The 13,444-nt window shown below is 43.9% G+C and overlaps 1 long non-coding RNA gene across 1 annotated transcript in view; it reads right to left on the bottom strand.

Moving 5' to 3' along the window:
- LOC122559933 overlaps window positions 1–13,444 on the bottom strand; it is a 16,125-nt gene that overhangs the window by 38 nt on the left and 2,643 nt on the right. The window contains exon 2 of the long non-coding RNA XR_006314607.1: window positions 486–491. This is a non-coding gene — a long non-coding RNA (uncharacterized LOC122559933). The remainder of the gene's footprint in view (window positions 1–485; window positions 492–13,444) is intronic.

Raw genomic sequence — 13,444 nt, 5'->3', positions numbered from 1 at the left:
GTTAGAGACAAGAAGGTTGAGAGGTGACTTAATAGAGACATATAAGATAATTAGAGGGTTAGATAGGGTGGACAGGGAGAGCCTTTTTCCAAGTATGGTGACGGCGAGCATAAGGGGGCATAGCTTTAAATTGAGGGGTGATAGATATAGGACAGATGTCAGAGGTAGTTTCTTTACTCGGAGAGTAGTAAGGGTATGGAATGTTTTGCCTGCAACGGTAGTTGATTCACCAACTTTAAGTATATTTAAGTCGTCCTTGGGCAAACAAATGGACGTACATGGAATAATGTAGGTTAGATGGGCTTCAGATTGGTATGACAGGGCGGCGCAACATCGAGGGCCGAAGGGCCTGTACTGCGCTGTAATGTTCTATGTTCTATGTTAAGATTGTATAAATCTTGTTTACATTTACATTCTGTTGCATGAAACTTGTCTGAAAGTGGGATATGAGCAATATTCTCCTTAATATTATCTGCAGCGAGGACCCTGACCTATCTGAATGGTCCCCCTGCAAGGACAGAAAATGCTGTAAGTGAGGTGAGGCAGAAACTCAAATATCGTCATTTCACGATGAGTTGAGATGTGAAATGAAATCAGAGACATGATTCAGGGAGGTTCAAATGGCATGAACTTACAATCCATAGATATTCATAAATGTGAACATTTTTAACTTGTGTCCTGCACTCAACATAAAGTCTGTGGTACTCCTTACCCACTCCCCCAGAGTCGACAGTATGGTGCTGGAAAATCACAGCAGGTCAGGCAGCATCTGAGGAGCAGGAGAATCAACGTTTCAGGCATAAGCCTTTCATCAGGAATGTGGATGAGATATACATGGGAGAGGGGTGTGGGGTTTGGGGGGAAGGTAGCTGAGAAAGCAATAGCTGGATGAAGGTGTGGGAGAAGGTCATAGGTCAGAGGGGGGAGTGATGGACGGGTCTGGAGGATGGTGCTGAGTTAAGACTTGGGACTGGGATAATGTGGGGGTAGGGGAAATGAGGAAGCTGTTGAAATCCATTTCCCCACTCCCCCACTCCATCTTCTACATATAAACTGATATTTTCCTCACCACCATCAGTTCAGAGGAAGGGTCACTGGACCCATCATGTTTCCTCTGATTTCTCTTCACAGATGCTGCTAGACCTGCTGAGCTTTTCCAGCACTTCTGTTTTTGTATGAAGTCAGCGGAGCTCATGAACCAAGGACATCTGTTTCCAGGTGGTTTTAAGGTACCATACAATGGTCAGCTTTGCGTGGCTGTGTCTCAATGATTACTAGTTGTCTTTGCTGACCTCATTGGGGTTGGGGCTATCAAGGAGTAGATGAGAAATTGCCGAATGTGAAGGGTGGAGTTCTAACTGGGTTCAGAAAGGTTTCATTTTTGATTGAATACAGTCAGAAGCCCCTCTCTAATATGATGTCATAGGGACTTGGTGAGAATAAAGATGCTGTTTGAAGGAGACAGTTTTGGAATGTGTTCCAAACAATCTGTGCTGTCATATGTGTCAGATTCATGTCACTGGCACAGGATCATAGCACTGCAAGAAACTGTTTACTCAGTAAGACTCTCCTGGTTACACCAGTAAAGCTGCTATCTCCATCCCATACTAGCTCACTTAGAAATATAGATATAACAGCAGGAGTAGGCCATTCAGCTCTTTCAGCCTGCCCCTCAATTCAATGTCTTCATGGCCGATCACCCAACTCAGTCTGCTGTTCCCGCTTTCACTCCCAGACCCTTTTCCCTTTTGTCCAAAAAAATGCATTTACCTCCATCTTGAAAATACTCAATGTTTTGCCCTCAACCATTTTCTAAGACAGAGAACGCGAAGGATCACCACTGTCTGGGTGAAGATATCTCTCCTCACCCCAGTCCTAAATTGCTCACCCTGTTCCTTAGACTGTGGTCCCTGGTTCTGGATATCCCAGAGAATGATGACTGGACATACCTTGTCCTGAAGAAGGGCCTGTGCCCGAAACGTCGAATCTCCTGTTCCCTAGATGCTGCCTGACCTGCTGTGCTGTTCCAGCAATAAAGTTTCAACTTTGATCTCCAGCATCTGCAGACCTCACTTTCTCCTCCATACCTTGTCTAGTCCTGTTATAATTTTATATTTCCAAGAAAAGCCCCTTCACCCTTCACAGCCATGCGCCGGCCCCCCCCCCACCCCCACCACCACCATTCTTCTCCAGACTGACCTACTTTTGCACATGGTTCGTAACCTCATATCAGTGCAAATTTTAATTTTGAGCAGTTCGAGATACAGCCAGTCAGCGTAAACCAGGAAGAATGGAGTGATGATGGGTGAGTGAGTGTAAACCAGGAGGATGGAGTAATGATGGGTGAGTGAGTATAAACCCGGAGGATGGAGTAATGATGGGTGAGTGAGTGTAAACCCGGAGGATGGAGTAATGATGGGTGAGTGAGTGTTAACCAGGAGGATGGAGTAATGATGGGTGAGTGAGTGTAAACCAGGAGGATGGAGTAATGATGAGTGAGTGAGTGTAAACCAGGAGGATGGAGTAATGATGGGTGAGTGAGTGTTAACCAGGAGGATGGAGTAATGATGGGTGAGTGAGTGTTAACCAGGAGGATGGAGTGATGATGGGTGAGTGAGTGTAAACCCGGAGGATGGAGTAATGATGGGTGAGTGAGTGTTAACCCGGAGGATGGAGTGATGATGGGTGAGTGAGTGTAAACCAGGAGAATGGAGTAATGATCGGTGAGTGAGTGAGATCTACAGCCAGACTGAGTCTCAATGAACTTCAGAATGAGATGCACAGCATCCACTCCATCATCAATTTATATAATTGATATCAATGTCCCACTCCAGCTTTATAACTGCAGAAGGAAGACAGGGAAAGCCTAGTATTAGAACTTTCTCACATACCACCTGCCAGAAAAGTGCCCTCTTTCTCTTTAAGACCTAACCTCTACCTAACAATGCAGAAAAAATAATCTGCTAAAACAACAGATTCTCAACAGCGTCCTATGAAAGTCCAAAATATTATTGTAACTGAAATCGAAAATATATGTGAGATTACTACAAAAGCTACATTTCTTATTGGTTTGGTACGTTTATCCCCTTTAGATGTACAGCTGTAATATTCTGCATTCAATGATACAGATCTAGTGATGTCATTTGGTGCAATCCTTGTTATGTACTGCCATCTACTGGGCTCTTTCCAGATGAACAAGGACAACATCAAACTATCTCAATCAAAATTTTCATTGAAAGATGCAGAAACTCTCATTTGTATAGCACCTTTATTGTGATAAAATGTCCCATTATGATTCACAAGAACGTTATTAGACAACATTTGACTCCAGCTATTTTCACTCATGGGATGTGGACATCACTGGCTGGGCCAGCACTCATTGCCCATCTCCAGTTGCCCCTTGAGAAGGTGGTGGTGAGTTGACATCTTGAATCATTGCAGTCCTTGTGCTGTAGTTAGACTCACAAGACCATGGTGAGGTGGGAGGGGGTCGGGCGCGGGGAGGTGTTACAGAATTTCGACCCAGTGGCTCTGAAGGAACATGATATATTTCCAAGTCAGGATGGTGAGTGTTTTGTAAGGGAACTTTTAGATGTGATGTTCCCATGTATCTGTTGCCCTTATCCTTCTCAATGTCCTCTAATACATTTGTTCAAAAATTTGAACATGACATAGATTTAAGGAGTTTCTTAAAAGAGGAGAGAGCTGTAGAATGAAGGAGAGGTTTAAGTTGAGAATGTCAATGTTTAGGGTTTACAGTACTGAAAGTATAGCTTTCAATGGTAAAACAATTAAACCCAGGATCGCACAGCAGGCCAGAACTGACCAAGTACAGAGATCTCAGGAGTTGTTGCTTTTGAGAAGATAACAGAGATTGGGAGGGAGTGAGGACTGCAGATGTTGTAGATCAGAGCTGAGGGTGTGGTGCTGAAAAAGCGCAGTACATCAGGTAGCATCCGAGGAGCAGGAGAATCGACGTTTCGGGCATAAGCCCTTCATCAGAGATTGGGAGGGGTCAACCTATTAATAATTCTGAAAATAAGAAAAAAGGATTTGCATTTATGTTGCATTGTTGATATTCTAAGAATGTTTCAAAGTATTTGTATCTGAATAATTGCTTTTGATGAGTAGCCACTGTTATCAATTTATTTATCTTTGAGAATGAAGTGAATGACAATCCCTCCCAGCCTGACATGCACCAAACAGGAATGAAGCATTAATCCCTAATCGGTGCTGCCAACTAATCACACCTAGGCATCAACTTGGCTTTCCAAATGGCTTGAGCATCTTCAAGATAGAGAACACCGTGGGCGGCACGGTGGCACAGTGGTTAGCACTGCTGCCTCACAGCGCCTGAGACCCGGGTTCAATTCCCGCCTGGGCCTGTTGTTTCCACACTGTAATGTAATCTAATCTAATCTAATCTAATCTAATCTAAAATGCTCAAGGTTCCTGCTCTGGGTTGTGATTGACTGATCTCAGCTTGACAGTGAGAAGGTGTCATCGTTGACTAAGATCTACCGTTCGTGTTATAATCCAAATGTCTGCAGAATTGATAATTGCATGTGAAGAATTACCATGTGGAGGAGATGTCCAGAAAGGAGAAAGATTCTGTAAGGAGTAAAGCACTGCAACTATGAGGAACCTGGGGTAGGGATATGGTACCATGCAAGTGATCAGAAGCTATAATGAATTACAGGAATGGTAGTTGAAAGCAGGGCACAAGACAACATTCTTAACAAGTCATACTGTGGACAGCAGTAGTGTTGTCATCCTGAAAGGATACAATCAAATAAATCCGTAGACCTTTGTCATGTTAATGTAAGTGATCCAATAGCCAATTGCTTGTCAGATTGATTAATTCTGAGTTAGTTTAATTAAGGCAATGAAACACCTTACAAATTATGATAGCAGACATTGCATCACGTGTTGCTAGTGTAGCCTGCAACCTCACTGCAAACTAACTGCCAAGCAGAGTCACAGCATTGTATACACACAGCACATAGAACGTTTAAAATTTTCCGAGAGAATTTCTGTGAATTTCTGAGGAGTTCTCCATCTCCTTATCAGCATTCTATTCATAAGATAATAACACTCTGGAACTCCTTGGGCTTCTACCTGAGGAAGAGCTGACTGTGCTTTTGTTTAAAATTAAGGATCAGCTTTTTGTGCTGTAATCAGGGACATTATACCAAACACTACATCTGAATTACCTTCATCCTTCAGGAACATTTCAGTGATCCTCTTGCTTATAGTGTCACATCAACCTTTACTGTTGAATTTGTTTCACCATTGTCCTGGTTATCACACACAAGGGGAAGATGTCAGGAAGCTGTTCTTGTAATTTCTGTTTCTTGTAACCTCTTTCGGCATTCTGTAATTGTCAATGAAGTTACTACCTTTAGTCCTGACAAATCATTACCCAGAAATAAACCTACTCCCTCTCCAGGTGATGTTCTTACTACTTCAATAATTACCTCTCCTGATAATAAATTATATTCTAGTTGTACTTGGGCAAGTAAAATTTGTGCCCCACAAATGTCAGGCTATGACCATCACCAATAAAAGAGGAGAAAGTGAGGTCTGTAGATGCTGGAGATCAAAGTTGAAACTTTATTGCTGGAACAGCACAGCAGGTCAGGCAGCATCCAGGGAACAGGAGATTCGACGTTTCGGGCACAGGCCCTTCTTCATTCCTGAAGAAGGGCCTGTGCCCGAAACGTCGAATCTCCTGTTCCCTGGATGCTGCCTGACCTGCTGTGCTGTTCCAGCAATAAAGTTTCAACCATCACCAATAAAAGACAATCTAAACTACTTCCCTTTGACATTCAAAAGTCTTACCATCATGGAACTTCCAACATCAATATCCTAGGGGTAACCATTGACAAGAAATTCAATTGGCCACACCATATAAATATAATGCCTATAAGAACAAGTCAGAGGTGAGGTGCACTACTGCGATTAACTCACCCTTGGCTTCTGAAAGCCTGTGTACTATCTACAAGATACAAGTCAGGAATGTGATAACATTTTCCTCACTTGCCTGGATGGGTGCAGTTCCAGACACTTGACCTGGATTCCCTGGATATTGTCCAGATTGTGTTGCATTTGAAGAAGGACTGCTTCAGTATCTGAGGAATCGCAAATGGAGCTGAACATTATGCAATCATTGGCAAACATTCCCACTTCTCACTTTATGGTGGAGGGAAGGTCATTGTTGAAGTAGCTGAAGTTGATTGGGCCAAGGACACTACCCTGAGGAACTCCTGCAGAGTCATCCCAGTGCTGAGGTGACTGACCTCCAATAACCACAACCATCTTCCTATGTTCCAGGTATGATATCAACCAGCGGAGGGTTTGCTGCCTGATACCCCTTGATTCCAGTTTGGCTCAGGCTCCTTGATGCCACACTTGGTCAAATGCGGCTTTGATATCAAGGGCTGTCACTGCACTACATTTAACAACGATCAGGATCATGGGACTTGTCAGATTTTAGTTCAAGGAGTATATGTAGCATGATTTCCAAAGCAAGATTGGAACATAGGAACAGACTCAGGCCATTCAGTCCCTTAAGCTGTTCTGTCATTTAATGAGAACAATTTCTTGGAGAAAGTAATTGTTTTCAGATCCTCCCTCCCTCCCTCTGTTTCCCTGCCTGTTTCATAATTATTTCTGGGATGTTCTTTGCATCTTCTGTGGTGAATAAAAATATAAAATATCAGGTCAATTCATCTCCTAGTTCCTTATTTTAAATTATTAAATCTGCAGATTCTCTCTCGAGAACCTTACCCTAATTACTGTTTCCCTTTGTAAAATAGTTAGGTATCCCCAGCAGAATATCTAACTATCCATGTTCATATTTCTATCTAGTTTTCTCTTATATTCTAATTCTTCCTACTGTATTGAAGAAGTGACAAATGATCTCAATAAAGGGAACATGTCAATGTGCTGTACCCAAATCAACGTATTTCACCTGATGGCGCATTAATATTAGAATGCAGAATAAAACTCGTGGCATGGAGGACAGCATGGAGGACAGCATGGAGGACTAGCGAACAGAAAACAGAAGACATAAGTACAAAAGCTTTTGGTCAGAAAGATGGAATAAGTGGATGCTGAAATAACTCCACAGAGACTGACATCCCTTCGTCAAGTTACCCTTTATTTATACGTGGGTGGGTCTTGACACTGATCCTAGATTAGAGTGGTGCTGGAAAAGCACAGCAGGTCAGGCAGCATCCAAGGAGCAGGAAAATCGACATTTCAGGCAAAAGCTTTTCATTACTTCCCTTACAGCCAACTGTCAGAGACTATTACTGAGACTTGGTTGAGGGAAGGGCATGATTGGCAATGAAATATCTCAGGGTATAGATGATTCAGGTGGAATAGAGAGGTAGGTAAAAGGGGTGGAAGAGTTGCATTACTGGTCAGAGAGGAGATCACAGCTGTGCTGAAGAAGGGCACTGTGGAGGACTGGAGCAGTGAGGCAATATGGGCAGAGCTCAGAAATAGGAAGGGTATGGTAACAATGTTAAGGCTGTACCATAGGCCTCCCAACAGCAAGCATGAGGTAGAGGTACAAATATGTAGAGAAATCATTGAAAGGTATAGGAACAACTGGGTGGTGGGGATAGGAGATTTTAATTTTCCCAACATTGACTGGGATTCACTTAGTGTGAGAGGTCTAGATGGATCAAAATTTGTAAGGAGCATCCGGGAGGGTTTTCTGGAGTAGTATGTAAATAGTCCAACTTGGAAGGGGGCCATACTCGACCTGGTGTTGGGGAATGAGCCCGGCCAGGTGGTTGAAGTTTCAGGAGGGGATTACTTTGGGAATAGTCATCACAATTCCATAAGTTTTAGAATACTCATGGACAAAGACAAAGACAAGAATGGTCCTAAAGAAAGAGGGCTAAATTGGGGGAAGGCAAATGATAACAAAATTCAGCAGGAGCTAAGGAATGTGGATTGGGAGCAGCTGTTTGAAGGGAAATCCACATTCGATATGTGTGAGGCTTTTAAAGAGAGGTTGGTTAGAATGCAGGACAGACATGGCCCTGTGAAAATGACGGATAGAGATGGAAAGATTAGGGAACCATGGATGACAGGTAAAATTGTGAGACTAGCTATGAGGAAAAGGAAGCATATATAAAGTCTAGGTGACTGAAAACAGACGAAAATTTGGAAGAATATCGGGAACATAGGACCAATCTGAAATGAGGAATTAAGAGGGCCAAAAGGGGTTATGAAATATCTTTATCAAACAGGTGAAGGGAAATGCCAAAGCCTTTTATTTGGATATAAGGAGCAAGAAGATAACTAGAGAAAGGGTTCCACTCAAGGACAAAGGAGGAAGGTTATGTGTGGAGTCAGAGAAAACGGTTGAGATTCTTAATGAATACTTTGCATTGGCATTCACCGAGGAGTAGGACATGGCGGATGTTGAGGCTAGGGATAAATGTTTCATTACTCCAGGTCAAGTCAGCATAAGGAGAGAGGAAGTATTGGGTATTCTAAAAGGTATTAAGGTGGACAAGTCCCCAGGACAGGATGGGGTCTATCCCAGGTTATTGAGGGAAGCAAGAGAGGAAATAGGTGGGGCCTTAACAGATATCTTTGCAGCAGCCTTGCACATGGGTGAGGTCATAGAGTCATAGTCATAGAGTCATAAAGATGTACAGCACGGAAACAGACCCTTCGGTCCAACTCGTCTATCCCAACCCAATCTAGTCCAACCTGCCAGCACCCAACCCATATCTCTCCAAACCTGTCTTATTCAAATACCCATCCAAATGCCTTTTAAATGTTGCAATTGTACCAGCCTCCACCACTTCCTCTGGCAGCCCATTCCATACACGTACCACCCTCTGTGTGAAAACGTTGCTCCTTAGGTCTCTTTTATCTCTTTCCCCTCTTACCCTAAACCTATACCCTCTAGTTCTGGACTCCCCCACCCCAGGGAAAAGACTTTGTCTATTTATCCTATCCATGCCCCTCATGATTTTATAAACCTCTATAAGGTCACCCCTCAGCCTCCAAAGCTCCAGGGAAAACAGCCCCACCCTATTCAACTTCTCCCTATAGCTAAAATCCTCCAAACCTGGCAACATCCTTGTAAATCTTTTCTGAACCCATTTAAGTTTCACAACATCCTTCCGATAGGAATGAAACCAGAAATTGCACGCAATATTCCAAAAGTGGCCTAACCAATGTTCTCTACAGCTGCAACATGACCTCCCAACTCCTGTACTCAATGCTCTGACCTATAAAGGAAAGCATACCAAATACCTTCTTTACTATTCTATCTACCTGCAATGCCACTTGCATGAACCTATGATCCTGCACTCCAAGGTCTCTCTGTTCAGTAATACTCCCGAGGACCTTACCATTAAGTGCATAAGTCCTGCTAAGATTTGCTTTCCCAAAATGCAGGACCTTGCTTTTATCTAAATTAAACTCCATTGGCCCATCTGGTCAAGATCCTATTGCAATCTGAGATAACCTTCTTCGCTGTCCACTACACCTCAAATTTTGGTGTCATCTGCAAACTTACTAACTGTACCTCTTATGCTCACATCCAAATCATTATATAACTGACAAAGAATTGTGGACCCAGCATCAATCCTTGTGGCACACCACTGGTCACAGACCTCCAATCTGAAAAACAACCCTCAACCACCACTCTCTGCCTTTTCTACCTTTGAGCCAGTTCTGTATCCAAATGGCTAGTTCTCCCTGTATTCTGTGAGATCTAACCTTGCTAACCAGTCTCCCATGGGGAACCTTGTCGAATGCCTTACTGAAGTCCACATAGATTACATCTACCACTCTGCCCTCATCAATCCTCTTTGTTACTTCTTCAAAAAACTCAATAGAGTTTGTGAGACATAACTTCCCACACACATAGTCATGTTGACTATCCCTAATCAGTCCTTGCCTTTCCAAATAAATTTGCATCCTGTCCCCCAGAGTTCCCTCCAACAATGTGCTCACCACCAACATCAGGCTGACTGGTCTATAGTTCCCTGGTTTGTCCTTACCACCTTTCTTAAATAGTGACACCACATTAGCCAACCTCCAGTCTTCTGGAACCACTCCTGTAATCATCGATGATACAAGTATCTCAGCAAGAGGCCCAGCAAACACTTCCCACGGGCTGATCTTGCTGAGGTATTTGAATCATCATCGATACTATAAATATACTGGAGAATTGCTCATGTTGTCCCTTTGTTTAAGAAAGGTAGCAGGGATAATCCAAGTAATTACAGACCTGTCAGCCTGACGTCAGTGGTGGGGAAGCTGCTGGAGAAGATACTGAGGGATAGGATCTATCTACATTTGGAAGAAAATGGGCTTATCAATGATAGGCAACATGGTTTTTTGCAGGGAAGGTCATGTCTTACCAACTTAATAGAATTCTTTGAGGAAGTGACAAAGTTGATTCATGAGGGAAGATCTGTAGCTGTCATATACATGGACTTCAGTAAGATGTTTGATAAGCTTCCCCATGGTAGGCTAATGGAGAAAGTGATGTTTCATGGGTCCAGAGTGTACTAGCCAAATGGATCGAGAACAGGCTGGGCAACAGGAGATAGACAGTAGTAGTGGAAGGGAGTTTCTCAAAATGGAGAACTGTGACAAGTGGTGTTCCGCAGGGATCCGTGCTGGGACCACTGTGGTTTATAATATAGATAAATGATCAGGAGGAAGATAAGGGCGTCTGCTTAGCAAGTTTGCAGATGACACTACAATTGGTGGACTAGCAGATAATGAAGGGGACTTTTAGAGAATGCAAAAGTGTATAGATAGATTGGAGTTGGGCAGAGAAATGGCAGATGGCATTCAATCCGGGCAAATGTGAGGTGATGCATTTTGGAAAATCCAATTCAAGAGTGAACTATGTGGTAAATGGAAAAGCCCTGGGGAAAATTGATGTACAGAGTGTTCAGGTCCATCGTTCCCTGAAGGTGGCAACATAGGTTGACAGAGTGGTCAAGAAGGCATATTGCATGCTTTCCTTCATCGGACAGGGTACTGATTACAAGAGTTGGCTTGTTATGTTACAGTTGTACAAGACTTTGGTTTGGCCAAATTTGGAATACTGTGTACAGTTCTGGCTGCCACATTACTAAAAGGATGAAGATGCTTTGGAGAGGGTGAAAAGGAGGTTCACCAGGCTGTTGCCTGATATGAAGGGTGCTAGCTGTGAAGAGAGGTTGAGTAGATTAAGATTATTTTCCTTAGACAGATGGAGGTTGAGGAGGTCCTAATTGAGGTCGACAAAATCTTGAGAGATATAGACAAGGTAGATAGTAAGAAACGTTTTCCCAGAATGGTGCACTCAGTTACTAGGGTTCACACGTCCAAGGTGAGAAGGGAAAAGCTTAAAGGAGATATGTGTGGCACATTCTGTATGCAGAGAGTGGTGGGTGCCTGGAATGCGTTGCCAGTGAAGATGGTAGAGATGGGCACGACAGCGTCATTTAAGATCAACAGATACATGAATGGGTAGGGAATGGAGGGAGTGGGGACTACAGATCCTTAGAAAATAGGCGACAGATTTAGATAGCGGATCTGGACAGGCACGGGCTTGGAGGACCGAAGGGCCTGTTCATGTGCTGTGACCTTCTTTGTTCTTTGTTCTTTGAATAGAATGTTTGACTTTCCTGTTTATATCTGTCAGTCAAGACTCCCTGATTGGACCAGATTCATAGACCCAGTCAAGGGTTTTGAGAGTCTGAGCAACCTGTTCCAGCTTCTAATTTGTACATTCTTGTATATTTTTATATGCTATGCCAACAGTTACAGTCGGTCCTTGCTGCAGTAAATGCCAAGATATAAATATTACAAAAATATCCAGGATAAGCCCTTGCCTTTTTCAACTTTGCCTTTTGTTTCAGGACAGCCAACATCCCCAGTGCAGAGCGGGATCAGCCAGCATCCCCAGTGCAGAGCGGGGACAGCCAGCATCCCCAGTGCAGAGCGGGGATCAGCCAGCATCCCCAGTGCAGAGCGCAGAGCGGGGATCAGCCAGCATCCCCAGTGCAGAGCGGGTACAGCCAGTATCTCCAGTGCAGAGCGGGGACAGCCAGTATCTCCAGTGCAGAGCGGGGACAGCAAGTATCTCCAGTGCAGAGCGGGGACAGCCAGTATCTCCAGTGCAGAGCGGGGATCAGCCAGCATCCCCAGTGCAGAGCGGGTACAGCCAGTATCTCCAGTGCAGAGCGGGGACAGCCAGTATCTCCAGTGCAGAGCGGGGACAGCCAGTATTCTCAGTGCAAAGCTGCAGAACTGGGCAGAAAGGTGGCAAATGGAGTTCAATGTAGCTAAGTGTGAGGTGATTCACTTTGATAAGAGTAACAAAAAGATGGAGTACTGGGCTAATGGTCGGATACTTGGTAGCGTGGATGAGCAGAGGGATCTTGGTGTCCATGTACACAGATCCTTGAAAGTTGCCACCCAGGTAAATAGTGCGGTGAAGAAGGCATATGGCGTACTGGCTTTTATTGTTAGAGGAATTGAGTTCCGGAGTACTGAGGTCATGTTGCAGTTGAAAAAGACTCTGGTGCGGCCGCATCTGGAATATTGTGTGCAGTTTTGGTCGCCATACTATAGAAAGGATGTGGAGGCATGTAGAGCGGGGACAGCCAGTATCTCCAGTGTAGAGCGGGTACAGCCAGTATCTCCAGTGCAGAGCGGGGACAGCCAGCATCCCCAGTGCAGAGCGGGGATCAGCCATTATTCCCAGTGCAGAGCAGGATCAGCCAGTATTCTCAGTGCAAAGCTGCAGAACTGGGCAGAAAGGTGGCAAATGGAGTTCAATGTAGCTAAGTGTGAGGTGATTCACTTTGATAAGAGTAACAAAAAGATGGAGTACTGGGCTAATGGTCGGATACTTGGTAGCGTGGATGAGCAGAGGGATCTTGGTGTCCATGTACACAGATCCTTGAAAGTTGCCACCCAGGTAAATAGTGCGGTGAAGAAGGCATATGGCGTACTGGCTTTTATTGGTAGAGGAATTGAGTTCCGGAGTACTGAGGTCATGTTGCAGTTGTATAAGACTCTGGTGCGGCCGCATCTGGAGTAATTTCTTATATTTCTTATATTTCTAACATATATATACTGTAAATAATTGTAAGATAATGTAAGTGTTTTTTCTTTATTTCTCTATATTGTATCCAACGTTCTGTAACTCGGTACCTAAAATGGCACAGAGTGGGGTGACTTTATAAACTTTTCACTGTATTCCTGTACTTCTGTAGAACATAGAACATAGAAGAATACAGCGCAGTACAGGCCCTTCGGCCCTCAATGTTGCGCCGATCCAAGCCCACCTAACCTACACTAGCCCACTATCCTCCATATGCCTATCCAATGCCCGCTTAAATGCCCATAATGAGGGAGAGTCCACCACTGCCACTGGCAGAGCATTCCATGAACTCAC

The sequence above is a fragment of the Chiloscyllium plagiosum genome, chromosome 20 (assembly GCF_004010195.1).
Source record: "Chiloscyllium plagiosum isolate BGI_BamShark_2017 chromosome 20, ASM401019v2, whole genome shotgun sequence".
NCBI lineage: Eukaryota > Metazoa > Chordata > Chondrichthyes > Orectolobiformes > Hemiscylliidae > Chiloscyllium > Chiloscyllium plagiosum.
This window is presented reverse-complemented; position numbering and strand designations above follow the sequence as displayed.